We start from the raw sequence: 20,219 nt of genomic DNA on the forward strand, positions 1-20,219 counted from the left end.
TGGGGGTTTTGTAAACTTCTAGAGTTTTTTTTATCAAACTCTTTTTTTTAGTAAAATGCCTTTTGGCTTATTTTTTAACGCCAATGTTTCTTCTCTATTTTTTCCAACCTTCTATCACTTTGTATAAGTGAACTTCTTCAAAACATAATGTTTGAATTTCCTTGAGGTTTTCTCATCAACTATATGCACTCATTTTTGTGATATTAAAAATAGCTGGCACGCTAGGGAGGGTCGAATTTTGCTGACCATGAAGTAGATGAACCTTGTCCAACGTAATAGTTGGACTTCAGTTAACTCCAGATTTCCTCTCCAACAACATTACATGGGCACAATTAAAGTCACAACTTAATAAATGGATTCAGCTGGCATTCAAATCAGACTGAAGAATTAGTGTTGGGCTGCTGTCTGAAACAAGATGCGGTAAAGTCGCACGAATTACTCAGTACGTGCATCAGTGAGTTGATTAAAACAAGAATAGAGAGAGCTCTGTGCAGGTCACACTAGAATAAAGCAAATAATATGTTAAGATAGAGATCCATCAGCCACAACCAAATGCAATCACAAGAAACAAATAACTACAGGGAATAGCACCATCACATTAGAACTTCTTCATGTTCGTTCATGAGCTGGAATTTTTCCTCACTCAAATTTTCTGTACAGTGAGGAGGCGGTGGCATTGTAGCATGCAAGGCAGTAGAGGGAGAGGAGCACCAGGAGCGCCGCGCTGTTGTCGTTGATGCTGCAGCGGCTAGCAGCTGTGAGATGATGATGTTGGTTATGCTGTGAAGCTACCAAGTACAACTCCCTCCGTTCACAAATTTAAGATGTTTTAGATATTTCAATATGGACTACATACGAACTGAAATGAGTGAACATACACACTAAAACATGACTGTATGCATCCGGTTCAGAAAAAGGTTAGAACATCTTATATTTGTAAACGGAGGGAGTAACACACAACACAAAATGAATAAGGGGCTGCACCTGCGACATGCCTACAGAACCCAGGGTCCGCGAACTTCTCCACCCTTACAAAATCATCGTATAAAGAGTGGTAAACAAGATATCTTGGCCCTGTCAATGTCCAAGGAGCACCATTAGAGATACGAGAAATCGTAAGAATAAACAATACGAAATGCGCCCCTACCTTCTCCAAATATCAAGTTGGTGGATGGAATGCCAACATGTTGAACGAATGCTGCATAGTCTGATCCTCCATTGCCCAGTCATTGAATCTTCATGCAGGATATCAGAGACAATATATGTTAACTACAGTAAATAGCTAGGAACATTTTCAGAGTTGGAGCTGAAATTTAGAAATGAAGATTCAGACATGAAACCCTGAAGCTGCAGGCTTCATTTTACGCACAAAGGAACCCAGAGTTTGACAGCAATCAGTACTATATATCGCAAGTGATAACAGTGTGCTAACTGTATAAGGAAGTCATTTTACAACTCAAGTTGGGAGAAGCATTGGATTTAACCCATGAATCATAAGCCGTCTGAGATGAATTGTCGGGGTCTTGAACCTTCATGAATTGAAAAAAGAGAATGTTTTGACTTTTTGACCATCTTGTTATTAATAAGAAAAATAGCATAAGCATGATATTGTCAGAGACAGGTGGTTCAAAGTTGACGCACCCACTGTAGAGTGTTGACCACTCAACAGCTACTCTTTTGTATGACCAAAACCAAATAACTGACTATCAGTTAGTACTCTTTCCAGTTTAATTGATTCCAGTAGTAGTTCATCAAGTTGGGGAGTTGTATATGGGAGTAAAACTGGACCGACTCTGAAACATCAATATTCAGATATGCAACCTGTTTTCTTCAACCCATTCAGTTGATCCTGTCTGCATAAACGTAAATTGTGATCACCATTGCAGCTGCTATTAAGTTGCCTACATATGTATAACAAACGAATGTGGTGCTGGAAGAGAGATCCACTTACCAATCCGTACTCTTCCGCATCCCAGCTACAGAAAATGATGGTCCTTCGAGGCCTCCATCCTTGCTCTTGCAGCAGAGAAAACCTTTGCGCTAACTAGATGGATGGGGAGTGAAGTTAACAACGTTTTCAGAAGCAGAGATGGTCATATTGTTCAAGACTTTCTGCTGATAAGTCAACTCCGTTATTCAGAAGGAGCGGTCAGGATTACTGTATTATGCCACGGTGCAGAGTTCAGAGCAAAGAACAGCCTACTGGATTGCTGAGAACATATATATGTTATAACACAAGAATCACCTCGATCATAGCTGTTGTTCCGCTGTTGGGGTCGGCGGCTCCGAACTTCTCTGTGCCTGTCTTGCGTGCACACACGTCTAAGAAAGTGTGTTCTTCTTTTAGCTTGGCTTCTCCTCACACCACATGTGGCTGTCATGTGCACGCAAGCACCAAGGATGAAGAAGTTCTAGGCAGAAGAGGAAGACGTCCATGGTGCGCCAGCGAGGCAGGATAGTGTCGGGGGATGGGGCATGGGCCCTTTGGGCGGTGTGCTTGGGGATTGGGGTAGATGTCGGCGCTTGTGTGCCAGGGGGTGGGGGTGCTGATGGTTGGACCCAGGCGCGGGGGCGGCGCGGCTGTCGGACCTAGGAGTGGGGCGAGTGCACTGCGGCGGCCAGACCCAGGTGCGGGGTTGGCACGGCAGCCGGACCCAGGAGTGGGGCGGCGCCGGGACCAAATCCAGGCGAGGGGGCTGTGCGAGGCCGGATCCAGGCGGGGGGCAGCTCCAGCATGGATAGAAGGCCGCCGACGGCAGCCGTAGCGGAGGGCAGAGCTGGGGAAGGTCGTGGTGGCCCCTCTGGGAAGGTCACGGCGGCGCCCCGAGAAGGCCGCAGCCCCTATCCGTGGCCATTGGTGGAGCCTCTTGTCAGGTCCGGTGGGCGGCGGAGATCAGGCGGTGGAGGGCGGAGCGGCTGGGCGCCATGGGGCAAGGCGGCAGCACGGTGGGAGGAACGGAGGCGGTGCGCCGGGGGGCGGGGCGGCGGCTCGCTGGGAGGCCGGGTGCTGCGCGTCGTGGGGCGGGGCGGCGGTGGTGGCGCGATTTGGGAGGGAGGCGACGGTGGTGGCCTGATTCGGGGAGGGTAGCCGCCGATCGAGGGGGGGGGGGGGGGGGGTGGATTAGGGACGGGATCGAGGGGGTGCAGGTCTGGGAACGGATCGTGGCCGCACGGGTTCGGCTAGTTGGGAACATCTGATCGGACCTTGCTGACTCTTATCCAAATAACTATTCTAATCCCAGAATTAGAATAGTGGTGTCCTATATATGGTGAGTCTATTCTAACAACACCCCTTAAGACCTTATTCTAACAACACCTACGCTTATCCTATATACATAAGAAGTTCATCCCCACTAACCTATTTATCTAAACATGCAGGCTATCCACATCAGCAGCCTGCCATCTCAGCATTTTCGTTTCCGGCTTACATATGGGACCCACCAGAACACAGAACAGCACTTACCAGCAGTAGGACCGGCAACATACTCATCACATACATTTATCTCCCGGATTTAGCCAAACCCATCGCTCTCTTTCCCCTGATCCCTTCTGTATCCTCCTGCGCGGCGGCCAGAGCACAATCTGACGCCCCTTCGGCAGGACCGCTGGCCGGTCGCCCCTATCCATTCGACGCGGCGGCCGAGATCTGATCCCATGCCCCTCCGGCAGGACCGTCGGCCTGGACCGCCGGTCCGACTCTCCTTCGATGGATCTACAATTCCGCCACGACCACCGGTCCGCCTCCGACGGCTCTCCGAGATTGTTCTATGTATGCAAAGTTTTTACCTTAGCACTGACTTGCACTCTCATGTTCTCCAGCAAGTGCTACCTTAGCGCTGATGCAGTATGTCTAATCCATTTATGGTTTTGTATGCAGAGGCAGACTCATCCTCAAGCAGATCTCTGTATGGATTGGCACTCTCAAGTATCCACACCGGCTTTACTGAATCACAAGTTCACAAGAAATGTCAGCATGCACTATGTACTGGCTTTAGTTGATACAGTATCTATCTAGCTCAAATAATCCTCGTGGATTGGTATGGTGATTTCAAGGATTGTGCAGTGATCCTGGTGACTGTACACTCAAGTGCTACCCCGGTGAGGCCTCTGCCATACCGTGGACTGGATCCAGCACCTGCAGCTACAGTTAGTGACAAGTTTGTCTCCCTCCAGCTGCGACCTTCTACTATGGCAATGGATTTTTTTGTCAAGCTAAACTTCTACAACAAAATTTCGTACTACCACGACTTTGTTTGTCAAGACAGGTTAGTTATTCTGTTCTGCAATATTTGTTTTCTTTGGTGCGACTGTTTCTTATAAAAAAAGATCACATCAATCATATGCCACCCATTTAGATGGTGGCCTCGGTAGATTTTCTTTCTCCTTGCTCAAGTAGCGTCACTTCCCATTTACTCTTGAAACTTCAACTCCTTTCTCCTCTCGATCAGGTTGGTAACTGAAGGAATCATAATTTCTACCCAATTTGCAATTAATCTCCATTAACCTCCAAGAGGCAATTAAAGTTATCTCTTCATTCCTGTCCATTCACATACTTCTGCAGGGGCACCACCCATGACCCAAATATTTTCCCTCCTCGATTGATCTTCTAGCATCTCCTCTAGATCCAAGTTGTCGTCTCTTGCATCCATGCAGTTGCGCCGAACTTGACATTGTTGTGAGTTTTAGTTGCAGGCTTGCAGCTAGCTTGCCCCGATGTATATAGTTATCGATTAGGATCTTCTCCACGACTAGCCACACCATCCTTTTCAAGTCATCAGGATGCCTGGTGAGCACAATCCTTATCTTTAAGTTTTAGGTGCTAATTGGCCTCGAATCCCTGACTTGGGTTCTATGTTGCGTTTTCCATGTCATAATATGATGATAAATGAGTATGACGTGCTAACTTGACCTCTTCCGTCTCTGATACGTCTCCAACGTATCTATAATTTTTTATTGTTTCATGCTATATTATATTCTATTTCGAACATTATTGGGCTTTATTATACACTTTTATATTATTTTTGGGACTAACGTACTAACCGGAGGCCCAGCCCAGAATTGCTGTTTTTTTTGCCTATTTTAGGGTTTCGAAGAAAAGGAATATCAAACGGGGTCCAAACGGAATGAAACCTTCGGGAACATGATTTTTGGAACGAACAAGATCCAGGAGACTTGGACCCTATGTCAAGCAACCAACAGGGAAGCCACAAGGTAGGGGGCGCGACTACCCCCTAGGCACGCCCTCCACCCTCGTGGGCCCCCTGTTGCTCCACCGACGTACTCCTTCCTCCTATATATACCTACGTACCCCCAAACGATCAGATACGGAGCCAAAACCCTAATTCCACCGCCGTAACTTTTTGTATCCACGAGATCCCATCTTGGGGCCTATTCCGGAGCTCCGCCGGGGGAGGCGTCGATCATGGAGGGCTTCTACATCAACACCATAGCCTCTCCGATGAAGTGTGAGTAGTTTACCTCAGACCTTCGGGTCCATAGTTATTAGCTAGATGGCTTTTTCTCTCTTTTTGGATCTCAATACAATGTTCCCCCCTCTCTTGTGGAGATCTATTCGATGTAATCTTTTTTTGCGGTGTGTTTGTTGAGACCGATGAATTGTGGGTTTATGATCAAGTTTATCTATGAACAATATTTGAATCTTCTCTGAATTCGTTTATGTATGATTGGTTATCTTTGCAAGTCTCTTCGAATTATCAGTTTGGTTTGGCCTACTAGATTGATCTTTCTTGCAATGGGAGAAGTGCTTAGCTTTGGGTTCAATCTTGCGGTGTCCTTTCCCAGTGACAGTAGGGGCAGCAAAGCATGTATTATATTGTTGCCATCGAGGATAACAAGATGGGTTTTTTATCGTATTGCATGAATTTATCCCTCTACATCATGTCATCTTGCTTAAAATCTGGATAGCGATCGATGTGTGGAGTAATAGTAGTAGATGCAGACAGGAGTCGGTCTACTTGTCTCGGGCGTGATGCCTATATACATGATCATACCTAGATATTCTCATAACTATGCTCAATTCTGTCAATTTCTCAACAGTAATTTGTTCACCCATCGTAAAATACTTATGCTCTTGAGAGAAGCCACTAGTGAAACCTATGGCCCCCGGGTCTATCTTCCATCATATTAATCTTCCAACACTTAGTTATTTTCATTGCCTTTTATTTTACTTTGCATCTTTATCATAAAAATAACAAAAAATGTTATCTTATCATATCTATCAGATCTCACTCTCGTAAGTGGCCGTGTAGGGATTGACAACCCCTTATCGCATTGGTTGCGAGGATTTATTTGTTTTGTGTAGGTGCGAGGGGCTCGCGCATAGCCTCCTACTGGATTGATACCTTGGTTCTCAAAAACTGAGTGAAATACTTACGCTAGTTTGCTGCATCACCCTTTCCTCTTCAAGGGAAAACCAACGCAGTGCTCAAGAGGTAGCAGTCTCCATGTTGTTTTTGTTGTATTCTAATATATGCAGACACCTCTCCATACAAATGGATATCAATCTCAACACACTCAATTCAAGAACAAGTTGCAACCTTCAAGTACTACATACACTACAGTTTCCTCAGTGGCAAACTCAGGCTTTTGCTTCTTTTCCCCCATCAGAATTCAGTTATGAGTTAGGAAAGCATATATTAATGGTTGTGCTTGCTATTTGTGATGTAGTCCGCACATGACGAAGGAAGTCATGTTTTCATGTCAGTAATAATATACTCTTTACTGTTTGTTTTCATGTAGTACTAGCATAATCTTTACTATTTTTTGATGAAAATGGCATGAGCACTGCCAACACATAGAAGGAGAAGAAATACTTACATGGTTGAATTTACAGCCGGGAAACAACTATTTTTGCAGTTTTTTGTGTTCATAATTTTATTGATGGGCTTGAATCTCATGACTCATAACCTTTGTTTCTTTATGTTTTCCAGTGCATGTCCATTCGTCTGCTACTGCACTTTTAATTAAATCCTTTATTGGTTGTAATTTGATTTCTGGGGCTAAAGTTAAGTGTTAATTCTTTTTTGTTGAGATATATTTTGTCATGCTCAACCGTGGAACCTTTTGTTTCCCTTTATGATCATTATTGAAGAATTGCTTAGCTCCCCTCCGTTCAAGATCTTACCATAATAAAGAAATTGCAAAAAAGATTATTGAAGAATTGATCAGCTCCACTCCATTCATGATCTTAACATGATGAAAGAAATAGGTTCGCAAAAAATAAAAGCATGATATAAGAAATACCATCTGTAGACAAAATAGTATTGTCTCTTCAAGATTTCAACCACCTTATATGGAATGTCTCTGTCTACTATATATGTGGTATGTGCGAAATATGTGCTATCATGTACTTATAAGATAAGGTGTAGCACTTGCAAATTATGCATGACTTTGTGGTTCACCTTGTTGTATGTTACCATGTGATATTGGGTTGTTCGCATTAAACATAATTTTGGAGCTTAACTTTGTGGTTCACTAATTCTCCTTATTCCTATTAAGAACAATTCTTTTTAGTGTTGCAAAAGCTTATTTATATTTATATCAATCATGTGTGTTTTGAAGCAAGGTTGTTTTGTTTGTCATATTTTGATGGACTTTCAACGACTACAATTTTCCAACCAATAATTCAAGTAAGGATCTTAATATTTAGCATGTGTTCCCGCATCAACGCGTGAGGTATTATCTAGCTCTGATAACACCTATGACCCGCACCGGTAGCTACAAACTAACGACGACAGAACTCCACTGAACAAAAAACCCTACCCCACCTAATCCTATCGCCCCCTCCCCACTCCCCTCTCCTCTGCTCCTGAACCCACGCAACACCACCTCCACCTCCCACCCCTCCTTCGCAGCACCTCCACCTCCCACCTCGTCGCTGCACCACCTCCCTCCCGGTGCCGCCGGACCCCATCCCTCCCAGCTCTGCTGCATCGCCTCCCATACGCGCCATCGCACCACCTCCCGCCCCGCGCCACCGTAGTAGTTCCTCCTGCCGGCCACCACTGCTAGCTTCTACCATGAGGATAGAGTGCTCCGCCAGGCTTCCATCGGTGAGATGGTGGGTAGGAGGTGCATCCGCCTCTGATAGCACTCCGGCCGGCCATGTCCACACATATCGGCATGCCGCCACCGCCCTGTTCATCATCCCCGAGGCGACCAGGCTCTCCAACGGCGGCTGCCCTACCGGATCTGGTGGGATCTGGCGAGATCTGGCCTGTCCGCACCTCCCTCCTGCTGACCGCCGACGGCTTGCAGCTCGCCCGCGATTGGCTCGGGGTCGTGCATCTCGGGCGTGCAGTCCCCTTCTACTTTTTTGCGTTTCAGATTAGCGTGATGTCTTCCATGGTCAGTTCGGGCACCGGAGGATTTGCAGCTCCTCATCAATTCTTCCTCCTTCATGTGTTTGTGTGCAGTTCTGCGATTGTTGTTGTGTAGCTCATTGCTGGGGTTGTTGCGGTTCAGCAGGTGAGACGTTGTAGCCCAACTGGGTCTCAGGTCCCATCCCGTTCCTTGCACGAGGATGATGACCGCAGCTGAACCTCCCAGAGAAAGAACATGACGGTGGTTGATTCAGTATGTAAAATGAGGAAAAGAAAAACCTTGGGAGCTCCTTACTCTCAACGGCGTAGTTTAGAGTCTTGCTGCCACCGGTGAGGTTGCTGCTTCGTCATGCAATTAAGGGCAGTGTGCGGTATCCATGTGCATTATTGAGTTCTACATGTTTCGCGTTGCTGGCCTCCACTGTGCAGTAGGATTGGGCGTGCCATGCGGTTTGGAAGTGCTCTTCTGTACTTCACTGATTTTGTGATTTCTAAAGAGAAAAAAAGTGCAAATGAAGTCGGCTATGGTTTCTATTGAGGTTCATTTTACTCATTTTTGCAGGAAAAGATGGAGTGATGCAGTTCTATTGGATGCCTCATTGCTCAAATTTGTTGTTGTTGCAAACTACACTTCATTAGTTCATTGTAAAACACTACAGTTCATTAAGGTGATTCGGCTAGTTGAGAGTGCAGATTTTGTATGCGTGTGTAGCTGTGTATAGCAGTCAGATGGATGTCCATCTTTTGAAGCTCGCTTTGTTCCCTGACGTGGTTCACTATAAAACCCTGTTGTCCACTTGGTAAACACAAAAGAAAAACATCTCAAAAAAGAAGCTCGCTTCTTTATTAGATGTAGTTCACTCACTCTGTCCTTGCGGTCCACTCGTCTGGTCAACACACGTAAACAATATTGAGTTTGGAAAAAAAACTCACACGGTTCACTTTCGGTAGCGTCGCGGCCGGTTTACAGTAGTCTTGAGGTTCACTTTTCATAGTATTGCAGTTCACCAACGCTTGACACGAAGTGCACTCCACCTCGTTTGGGAAAATTTACGTCCCACAAAAAAAGAAATCATGCAGTCCACTTGTCTGTCCGATGAAGTGCAGGTTTTAGTCTAAAGAAGTGCACTCCACCTCGTTTGGGAAAAATTATGTCGCACAAAAAAGAAATCATGCAGTGCACTTGTCTGTCCAATGAAGTGTGATTTTTAGTCTAAATAAGTGCGGTTTTCTGTCTGATGCAGTACGACCCATTTACGGTAGTCTCGAGGTTCATCTTTCATAGTCTTGCGGTTCACCAACACTCGACATGAAGTGCACTCCACCTCGTTTAGGAAAATTTATGTCCCACAAAAAAGAAATCATGCAGTGCACTTGTTTGTTCGATGAAGTGCAGTTTTCAGTCTAAAGAAGTGCGGTTTCTGTCTGATGCAGTACATACGGCGATTTTGGTGTCGCGAAAAAATAGAGTGTCCGCATTTTGTTAAAATCAAAATTGCTCCTAAACCATAAGGAATCGGAGAGAGTGTTCTACATGAAAAAGTTGTGCCTCATCGATATCTTTCCAATTGCGTATAATTTGAACCATTTCGACCAGCGGTTTGTAAAAAATTCACGCAAAACGGCTGCTGCCTCTCGTCGTCAGCCGCATGATTTTTAAAGTTAACTAAAAACCATAAGGAAACTCAAAAACATTTCAACATATGAAATTTACGCCTCGTTCGTAGCTTTCCAACGGCGTATCATATGCCTCATTTCGACAAACAGTTAGAAAACTAGAGTGAAAACAGTACGGAAAATTTCAAAAAAATTGAAAAATAGAATTTCACGATTTGGTAAATTTGAAACTGCTCTTAAACCGTAATGAATTAGAGAAAATTATACATATGAAAAAGATGCGCCTCAATGATATCTTTCCAAGGGTGTATCATTTGCTTCATTCCGACTAGCGGTTTAAAAGAAATCATGAAAAAACGCTCGCTACCACTCGTCATGGGCCGCACCATTTTCAAAACTGCTCTTAAACCGTGTGGAATCTCGAAAAGTGTTCAACAGGTCGAAGTAGCGCTAATCCATAGCTTTTCAACGGTATATTACACGCCTCGTTCCTACTAACGGTTAAAAACTAGAGCAAAAAGGTACCAAAAAACACAGCGTGCAGTTTTTTTGCGACGGGAAGTTCACTCGTGTGAGTACTGCAGCACACTTGGTTCAAACAATGACGTGCATTTGCGTTGAGCATGCAGTGTGGAAGTGTTATAAGAATAGTTATTCTGCTAATATTAGCAGAATAGTTATTGCCCGAGGCTCAAACAATACAATCAACAATTCCGCCAATCCCTCTCTATCCCTTCTAACATCTAACAAGCCAGCTGACTGTCTGATTAAATGTGTATCTTCTTGCGATAGTGGATATCTATATTTCTATTATACTAGAACAATGTTCGTGTGTTGCAATGGGATATAAAGTAGAAATGGTTCAGACGTTAAGTAAATTAAGTTGATTTATTATCAAACAAGGAAGGTTGGATGAAGGGGTGATGGGAAGAAAGGTGAAATGGGAACCTTATGTTCTTTTTAGTAGTATAGTAGAGATAATTATAAAACAAGAGACAAACAAGTCATTATATTCATCCACATATATATCAAATTATGCCAACCATTAATCTTTGATATAGACGGTTAAGATTTAAAGATATAAAACATTACATACAAATATTGCGTTGATGCATGTATTTTTTTGGTACATTGGGAGTCGTGTGGAAACGTTTGTGCAAGGTGGCCTAACGCAAACAGTTCTCTGCCAGAAGCCGTGTGTGATTGTTAGTTGATCGAACACGCCTACTTTCTAGAAACCATGCGGGTTGTTTGAGTTCATCGCCCACGGTGTTGTCTGAGTAACCATCTGTAATAGAAAACCCCAATAAGCAGGGTAATTAGCATATTATTGATAATCCATGTACTAATCAAATTGATATTTCTTATAAAACACACCAGATATTTCATATCCGTATAACAGCAACCAGGATTTCATAATTGAATTACAGCAGATAGCTTCGGCACTCAGTTACGCCATTACACAACAGCACCAAGTTTCACATGCAACATCAAAAACCTTTGGAAAGTAACATCATACACAGTAAATAGACAGATGAATCTCATCTGGGAAACTGCAGAAGCGGAAGACAAATATTGAGCCTTCAGTGATGTTGAATGCCCTTGCAACTTTAGGCCAGTGGCTATGGATAATTTCCCACCCAACCTTCGTCCTCTTCAGCAACACTTCAGTATTGTAGCGTGGGTGTTGAATAAATACCTTTCTCGCCTCTTGACCATGCAGGTGGTTTGAGAGGTAATCATCGGTGAACGGCTTTGAAAAATACTGAAAACAAAGATATGCATAAATCACTGTTATAAATTTTGAAATGGCGCAAGGGGTAAAAACAAGGTAAAAGAGTTAGTACTGTCCTATAGTTGAACGATGTCTTCTTCATTGTACAAACAAAGATCTTGTTGTTATTCATCGCAAGTTTCTTCATCCTAACAATCTTTCTGAGATTCTTGACTTGACTGATATTCATGGACATCTCATTTCCCCATATGCAAAATGGGTCGAACAGTGGGTCTAAGCCTCTGACAGCAGGACCTACATGTGCAAGACCAAATTGTAAGAAACCTAAATATTAGAATGATTCCTACAACTGCATAGTAATGTTCTATTAGCCAAAGGACCATGTTTGAACAAACCTTGATGGTAAACCGCAGTGTCTCCCATTGTTTCCTTGCAACACACATAAAGAATATCTTGATCAGGTTAACTGAGAGTTGCCATACTATCAGTAGAATATGTATAACAATACAAAATTGTACCCACAACAAATGAAAATCAAATTGTAGAACTGAACCAAATAGTTAAATGGATAGCAGACCAAATGAACCAAAACAGTTGATTGAGCACAACATTGCAGAATAGAAACATGTACTAAAAGATAAGATAGTTAACAAAACAAAGAATGCTTGAGAAAAGTACTACGAAATATAGTAATTGTTGGACCAAACTGTTAACTGAACATTACATTTCATAGGACGAAAGTGTTAACTGAACATTACATTTCAGAGGACCAAAGTGTTAACTGAACATTACATTTCAGAGGACCAAACTGTTAACTGAACATCAGATTGCATATTAACATTACAGAGGACAAATCACAAGAAGGCACCGGCGGTGGCCTCGAGAAAACAACATAAACTGTATTTTAAAGTAGACAACTGCGTGGCGGTGGCGGCGGTGGCCTCGAAGATGAGGTGCTCCTCCAAGATCTGGCGGTCGGCACACATGGCAACCATAGCGACCTCGTGCGTGCGTGTGGCTGCATGCTAATGATCTCCACGTTATACTGCATGCAAAAATGGCTGTCGGCGACGCTAAATTGGAGGAGGGGGACAGTGATTTCGGCGGAAGGTGTCGTGCCGTCAGTCGGGGCATGTGGGACGGGAAAGGAAGAGGATGGTGTGGGTGGGGTGTGGATACCTGACCATATTGACGAGGCCGCGCATTAAGAAGAAGGGTCGGCGGCGAGGAGGCCCCGCGGCAAGAAAAAGGGTCGCTGGCGAGGAGGCAGCGCTGCAAGAAGAAGGGTCACCGGCGAGGAGGTGGCGCTGCAAGAAGAAGGGTAGCCGGTGAGGAGGCAGCACTGCAAGAAGAATGGTCGCCGGCAAGGAGGCTGAGCTGCCAGTAAGCAGCAGTGAAGGTTTGAACTTGGAAAGTAAGGAGGAATAGTGGAAATGTGGCTTTTGGTGGGAGGGAGTGGATGGGGAGATAGTTATTTTCGTGGTGGCAAAAAAATTTGCTCGGTGCCGCGAGAAACTGGCGCACAAGTGTGGTTCAAGTGGGGGCGGTGGACTGTAGACGACGAAACTTCCTATGTAAGTCAGACAAGACGGCGCGCCAAGATATTTTATATCGCATCCCACACAATTCTTTCTAGTAAACTGTTTGTGGTATACCTGATTTTTTATTATGTTTTGAAAGACAAAATGGTGTTACGGAGGGAAAGGATGGTGTTTGAATTGCTAGAACATTTATGTACAGTGAACATGCAACTACTCCCTCTAGATCAGTTTAGAAGGCTTGCACGTGTATCTAGGTCGTCAATTTAACTTATATAAAATAAATAGTTTAACATAAAAATTATATCATTAGAAAATAGAATATCTAAAGTTTATAATGATATATTTTTGTAATGTATACCTCTTATTAAGTTGGTCAAATTAACGATCTAGGTATACGTGCAAGACTTGTAAACTGAGATGGAGGGAGTACATGAGTGTCTTGTTTAAATTTGGAACTATTCCAGTTCGCTTGGCATTTTTATGCATTAATTGAGTTTCCTAGCATTTAATGAGCATAATTCAAATTTGAACTACAAGCACATGCTCTAGTGCACCAAAGTTTGTTGAAAAAACAGATGTGTGTCTTTGGGTGAATTTATAGGTCACATGCAAGAAATGGGAATGAAATTCAAACATCTGGGCGTCGTGGCTTGGCCGGGAACATTGAGAAACTTGGTTTTTAAATTCCTAAAAAAATTAAAACTCGCCTAAAAATCACGAAACTTGGCATGGTGTCATTTCATGGCACCAACATGCTGTGGTGAAAAAATTGGCCGCATTTAGACAAGTTTTTGGTATAAACTTTTTGCAAACCGGAGCTTATCTCGAGAAGACTCGTGGTTCCCCAAAGGGGACGTGTCACCTTTGTGTTCAAAATGATATACGCGCCCCCCCCCCTCTTGTTTTTTTACAGAGGTAACATATAACTATATGAGTGTCATGTTAAAATTTGGAATTATTCCGGGTTCGTTTGGACTTCTTATACATTAATTAAATTTCTAGTCATTTAATGTGCATAATTCAAATTTGAATACAAGCACATGCTCTAGTGCACCAAAGTTGGTTGAGAAATCACATGTGGGCCTTGGGTGAATTTCTAGGTCACATGCAAGAAATGGGAATGGAATTCAAACATATGGGCGTCGTGGCTCGACCGGAAAGACTGAGAAACTTAATTTTTTTAATTCATGTGAATTCAAAACACGCCTGAAAATCATGAAACTTGGCATGATGTCATGACATGGCACCAATATGCTGCGGTAATTTTTTTGGCCGAATTGGGACAAGCTTTGGTATAAGCTTCTTGCAAACGAGAGCTTCTCTCAAGAAGGCTTGTGGTTCCGAGAGGGAACGTGTCACCTCCGTGTGCGAAACGACATACGTACACTACCTTCTCCCGGGTTAAATTTTTTTACATGGGCAGATTAGAACAAATAGAAGTATCATGCTAAATTTTGGAATTATTCCGGATTCATTTGGACTTTCTTATACATTAATAGAATTTTTAGGCATTTAATGTGCATAATTCAAATTTGAACTACAGGCACATACTTCAGTGCATCAAAGATGGTTGAAAAATCACATGTGTGTCCTTGGGTGAATTTATAGGTCCCATGTAAGAAATTGGAATGAAATTCAAATATCTGGGCGTCGTGGCTTAGCCGGAAAGATTGAGAAACTTGGTTTTTTAATTCATGTAAATCCAAAACACGCCTGAAAATCATGAAACTTGGCATGGTGTCATGACATGGTACCAACATACTGCGGTAAATGTTTTGGCCGAATTGTGACAAGCTTTGGTATAAGCTTCTTGCAAACCAAAGCTTCTCTCAAGAAGGCTCGTGGTCCCAAGAGGGAACGTGTCACCTCCGTGCGTGAAACGACATACGTACACCGCCTTCTCTCGTCTTAATTTTTTTACACAGACAGATTAGACCAAATAGAAGTATCGTGCTAAAATTTGAAATTATTCTGGGTTCGTTTGACCTTTTTTTATACATTAATTGAATTTCTGGGTATTTAATGTGCATAATTCAAATTTGAACTACAAGCACATGCTCTAGTGCACCAAAGTTGGTTGAAAAATCACATGTGTGTCCTTGGGTGAATTTCTAGGTACCATGCAAGAATGGGAATGAAATTCAAACATCTAGGCATCGTGGCTCGGCTGAAAAGATCGAGAAACTTGATTTTTCAATTCATGTAAATCCAAAACATGCCTGAAAATCATAAAAATTGGCATGTTGTCATGAATTGGTACCAACATGCTGCGATATTTTTTTTGGCCGAATTGGGACAATCTTTGGTATCAGCTTCTTGCAAATCGGAGCTTCTTTCAAGAAGGCTCGTGGTTCCAAGAGGGAACGTGTCACCTCCGTGTGCGAAACGACATACGTACACTACCTTCTCCCACCTTAATATTTTTACACAGGCAGATTATACCAAATAGAAGTATCATGCTAAATTTTAGAGCTATTCCGGGTTCGTTTGGCCTTTTTTATATATTAATTGAATTTTTGAAATTATTCCGGGTCCGATTTGTGAAGGCCCACACATTAACAATCAACAAAAGTCATTTTGGAACAAGTGCTGTCACGTTACAAATCAGAAACACAACTATTATTGAAACCATGGGCGTTCTACTTACCAATTACGTGCCGCCACGCGTCTCTTTTTTTATTGGCTAGGAGGTGTTGTGCGGGGTAGCTATTTGAGTATGGGAGACGTGCGATCAGACTCCTGCGTGTGCTCATCGAGAGGAGAGCCCTTTGACCTCTATCCATAGCGCACCTCCCTCTCAACATCTCCATTAATGACGCCTGAGCCCCTGTTTCACGGCATGGTTATGTCTCACTAGACTGAGATTTAAGAGAGAAAATGAAAATCTGAAAAGAAAGTTTTGCACGGATCTTGATGTATGATCCGACGGACCTATATAGCATCAACTGCGACTTATAATAAGCATGATGAATATAAGGACGATGACAGTGGATAATAATTGTCTTACATATTTAGGAACATAATTAAAAAAGCCACATGCGGCAACGCCCGAAATACACAAGGGCAAAAGAAGAAGGAAGACAACGATATGGCTCACTGATCTCTACTTTCTTGATGTGTTGCTGCAGGCCGCGGGAATTAGTCTCGACGATGAGCGGCGATGAGCTCTTTCCTATTCTCAATATGCTGCTTGAGAGCATCCACGGATTCCTCCACGAGACTTTTACGCTTCATGCGCAGCATGGCATTCTCGTCCATAAGTTTCTCGACGATGATGCTGGTCCTCTTCAACAAGGCAGTGGTCTCCTCCTGCTGCTCCGCACTTCTGACGATCTTTGCCCTCAGCAGGTCACGCTCGGCCTAGAGCTTGGCATTGTTCTCCCTTAGTTGCCGGATGACGCGAGTACCCTTTTCAAACGAGGCTTTCATGTCGTCCTGCAACCTCTCCTAGCCGGAGATCTGATCCATCTGGCTATGGACGATCGCATACATGCGCCTATAAGAGTCCTTGCCTGCCCGCGAGACATTTTCCTAGGCCGTCGCGGCACGGAAGGACATCTTTGCTGCTTCCGCGGCACGGTCGCACCAGTCTACTGCATCGACGGTGCGACGGGACCTCCGTGCTACTTCGGCGGCGCGGCGGGACCTCTGTGCTGCTACAGCCGTGCAGCGGGACATGTCGGCTGCTTTCACGGCAAGGCGGGACATCTCTCGTGCTTCCACTTCCATGCTCGCCTCTCCCTGGTGGCAATCTCTTGACCCAGAACTCACGCTGGCCATGGCAGACGCAAGGGAACGATGATGAATGACTTGTTTGTTTTTGTGGATGAGGAGTTGAGGAGGAATGTGCAGTCATCTTGGAGTAGTAGTATTTATAACCGAGTACTAATATGCTCCTAAGTGGGAAATCATTTAGGTTTTGATCGGTGTGAACAGGTTTGCAATTTGGAATGCGACATGACACATGCTCAAAATTTATTGACGGTTCTATAATTTCTAAGTGCGACACTATTCCCGAATGGCGTAACATGGGCACGCTTTCTCGGCCACGTACGTGGCGTTAACACCATTGGGTGCACCACAATAGGCAATGACATCACACGTCTTGTTCCAAGAACCATGCGCGCTCGTTATTACCATCACGCGCACTTCTTTCAATTAGAATGTGTGCCCATCTAGCGCACACGCGTTGATCTGTCTAACTATTTCTGTTTATTGTGGCTAATCGCAAACAGTTCATCCGTGTGAAGTGTATGCGATCAATCACAGACACTTTGATCTGGCTGACCATTTCTGTTCTGTTGCCTAATCGCAAACAGTTAACCCTTCTAAAGCGTATTCCCTCAATCGCACACACCTTTATGTAGCTGTCCATTTCTGTTGTTCTGTCTCATCACAAACTGTTAATCCGAGTGAAGTGCCGTATATCGCACACGCCTTCATCTGGCTGCCTGTTTCCATTCTTCTTCCTCATCGCAAACAGTTCATTGAACTGAACCATATGCCCTGCATCGCACACGCAACCAAAATCTGAACTGTGTTTGATGCATCCGTCATCGCAAACGTTTTGTACCTTTTTGACGGTTTTTTACACCATCGTTTGCGATTATTGCATCGCACACAGTTTCATCAAAGGGTCTCTGATCATAGTGTCGCGTTAGCAGCATCCTGCAGTAGTGAGTGTTTGTGGAATACTTGATATATTAACTGAAGCTCTGTCAGATAAGTATCTGGGTTTACCAACTATGGTCGGGGTTGACCGTAGTGACTGTTTTCAGCATCTTGTTGACAGAGTGTGCTGGAGACTGAAGGGATGGAAAGAAAAGATTTTATCAATGCAAGGTAAAGAGATTCTCCTAAAATCCGTGGCGTAGGCAATTACATCCTCTGATATGTGTGTGTTTAAGTTGCCAAAAGGGATATGTAAATCCATCACTGATGAAATATCGGGTTTTTGGTGGGGCGATGGAGAGGAGAAAAGGTAAATGCATTGGTTTGCATGGTGGAAAATGTGTGTCCCGAAGAAGAAGGGAGGCATGGGGTTTAGAGACCTTCACAGTTTTAACCTTGCTATGTTAGCAAAGCAGTGTTGGTGACTTCTCCAAAATCCTGACTCTTTGTGTGCACGTGTCCTGAGTGCAAAATATTATCCTAATGGCGATATTCTCAAAGTTAGTCAAAATAAAGGCTCATCTTTTACTTAGCAAAGTATTGTAGCTGGGATACAAACTTTCAAAAGGGGTTGCATCTGGCGAGTGGGCACTGGTTCCCAGATTAACATTTGGGAGGACCCTTGGATCCCTTCCAGCGAAACCAGGAAGCTTATTACCCCTAGAGGAGGAATTATGTTAACAAAGGTGGAAGGTATAATCGACCCCCACACAGGACAGTGGGATGAGGCACTATTGCATAGTGTGTTCTTACCAGTGGATGTGCATAGAATACTTCAAATCCACCTCCATGTTGATGATGGGGAACGTAGTAATTTCAAAAAAAAAATCCTACGCACACGCAAGATCATGGTGATGCATAGCAACGAGAGGGGAGAGTGTGATCTACGTACCCTTGTAGATCGACAGCGGAAGCGTTAGCACAACGCGGTTGATGTAGTCGTACGTCTTCACGGCCCGACCGATCAAGCACCGAAACTACGGCACCTCCGAGTTTTAGCACACGTTCAGCTCGATGGCGATCCCCGGACTCCGATCCAGCAAAGTGTCGGGGTAGAGTTCCGTCAGCATGACGGTGTGGTGACGATCTTGATGTACTACCGTCGCAGGGCTTCGCCTAAGCACCGCTACAATATTATCGAGGATTATGGTGGAAGGGGCACCGCACACGGCTAAGAATATGATCACGTGGATCAACTTGTGTGTCTAGGGGTGCCCCTTGTCTCCGTATATAAAGGATCAAGGGGGGGTGTGGCCGGCCAGGAGGAGGGAGCGCCAGGAGGAGTCCTACTCCCACCGGGAGTAGGATTCCCCCCCTTTCCTAGTTGGAATAGGATTCGGGAGGGGGAAAGAGGAGAGAGAGAAGGAAGGGGGGCGTCGCCCCCTCTCCTTGTCCTATCCGGACTAGGGGGAGGGGTGCGCGGCCCAGCCCTGGCCACCTCTCCTCTCTTCCACTAAAGCCCATTAAGGCCCATATACCTCCCGGGGGGGTTCCGGTAACCTCCCGGTACTCCGGTAAAATCCCGATTTCACCCGGAACACTTCCGATATCCAAATATAGGCTTCCAATATATCAATCTTTATGTCTCAACCATTTTGAGACTCCTCGTCATGTCCGTGATCACATCCGGGACTCCGAACAAACTTCGGTACATCAAAATGCATAAACTCATAATATAACTGTCATGGAAACCTTAAGCGTGCGGACCCTACGGGTTCGAGAACAATGTAGACATGACCGAGACACGTCTCCGGTCAATAACCAATAGCGGAACCTGGATGCTCATATTGGCTCCCACATATTCTACGAAGATCTTTATCGGTCAGACCGCATAACAACATATGTTGTTCCCTTTGTCATCGGTATGTTACTTACCCGAGATTCGATCGTCGGTATCTCAATACCTAGTTCAATCTCATTACCGGCAAGTCTCTTTACTCGTTCCGTAATACATCATCTCACAACTAACTCATTAGTTGCAATGCTTGCAAGGCTTATGTGATGTGCATTACCGAGAGGGCCCAGAGATACCTCTCCGACAATCGGTAGAGCACCTGTAGAGCACCTTTATAATCACCCAGTTACGTTGTGACGTTTGGTAGCACACAAAGTGTTTCTCCGGCAAACGGGAGTTGCATAATCTCATAGTCATAGGAACATGTGTAAGTCATGAAGAAAGCAATAGCAACATACTAAACGATCGGGTGCTAAGCTAATGGAATGGGTCATGTCAATCAGATCATTCATCCAATGATGTGATCCCGTTAATCAAATAACAACTCTTTGTCCATGGTTGGGAAACATAACCATCTT

The 20,219-nt window shown here is 44.2% G+C and overlaps 1 long non-coding RNA gene across 4 annotated transcripts; it reads right to left on the bottom strand.

Annotated features, from left to right (window-relative positions):
* Positions 1-463: 463 nt before the first annotated feature.
* On the bottom strand, positions 464-3,104 carry LOC123151483 (uncharacterized). 4 transcript variants are annotated; one of them, XR_006475665.1, is made up of 6 exons: positions 2,246-3,104; positions 1,952-2,044; positions 1,642-1,853; positions 1,148-1,529; positions 985-1,074; positions 464-755 (listed from the first exon to the last, which is right to left on the bottom strand). It is a non-coding gene; the product is annotated as an uncharacterized lncRNA (long non-coding RNA). The 4 variants fall into 4 exon arrangements; XR_006475663.1 differs by having other exon boundaries at positions 464-739; positions 1,148-1,853; XR_006475662.1 differs by having other exon boundaries at positions 1,148-1,853.
* Positions 3,105-20,219: the final 17,115 nt, after the last annotated feature.

This window comes from Triticum aestivum, chromosome 7A (genome assembly GCF_018294505.1).
Source record: "Triticum aestivum cultivar Chinese Spring chromosome 7A, IWGSC CS RefSeq v2.1, whole genome shotgun sequence".
Taxonomy (NCBI): domain Eukaryota; kingdom Viridiplantae; phylum Streptophyta; class Magnoliopsida; order Poales; family Poaceae; genus Triticum; species Triticum aestivum.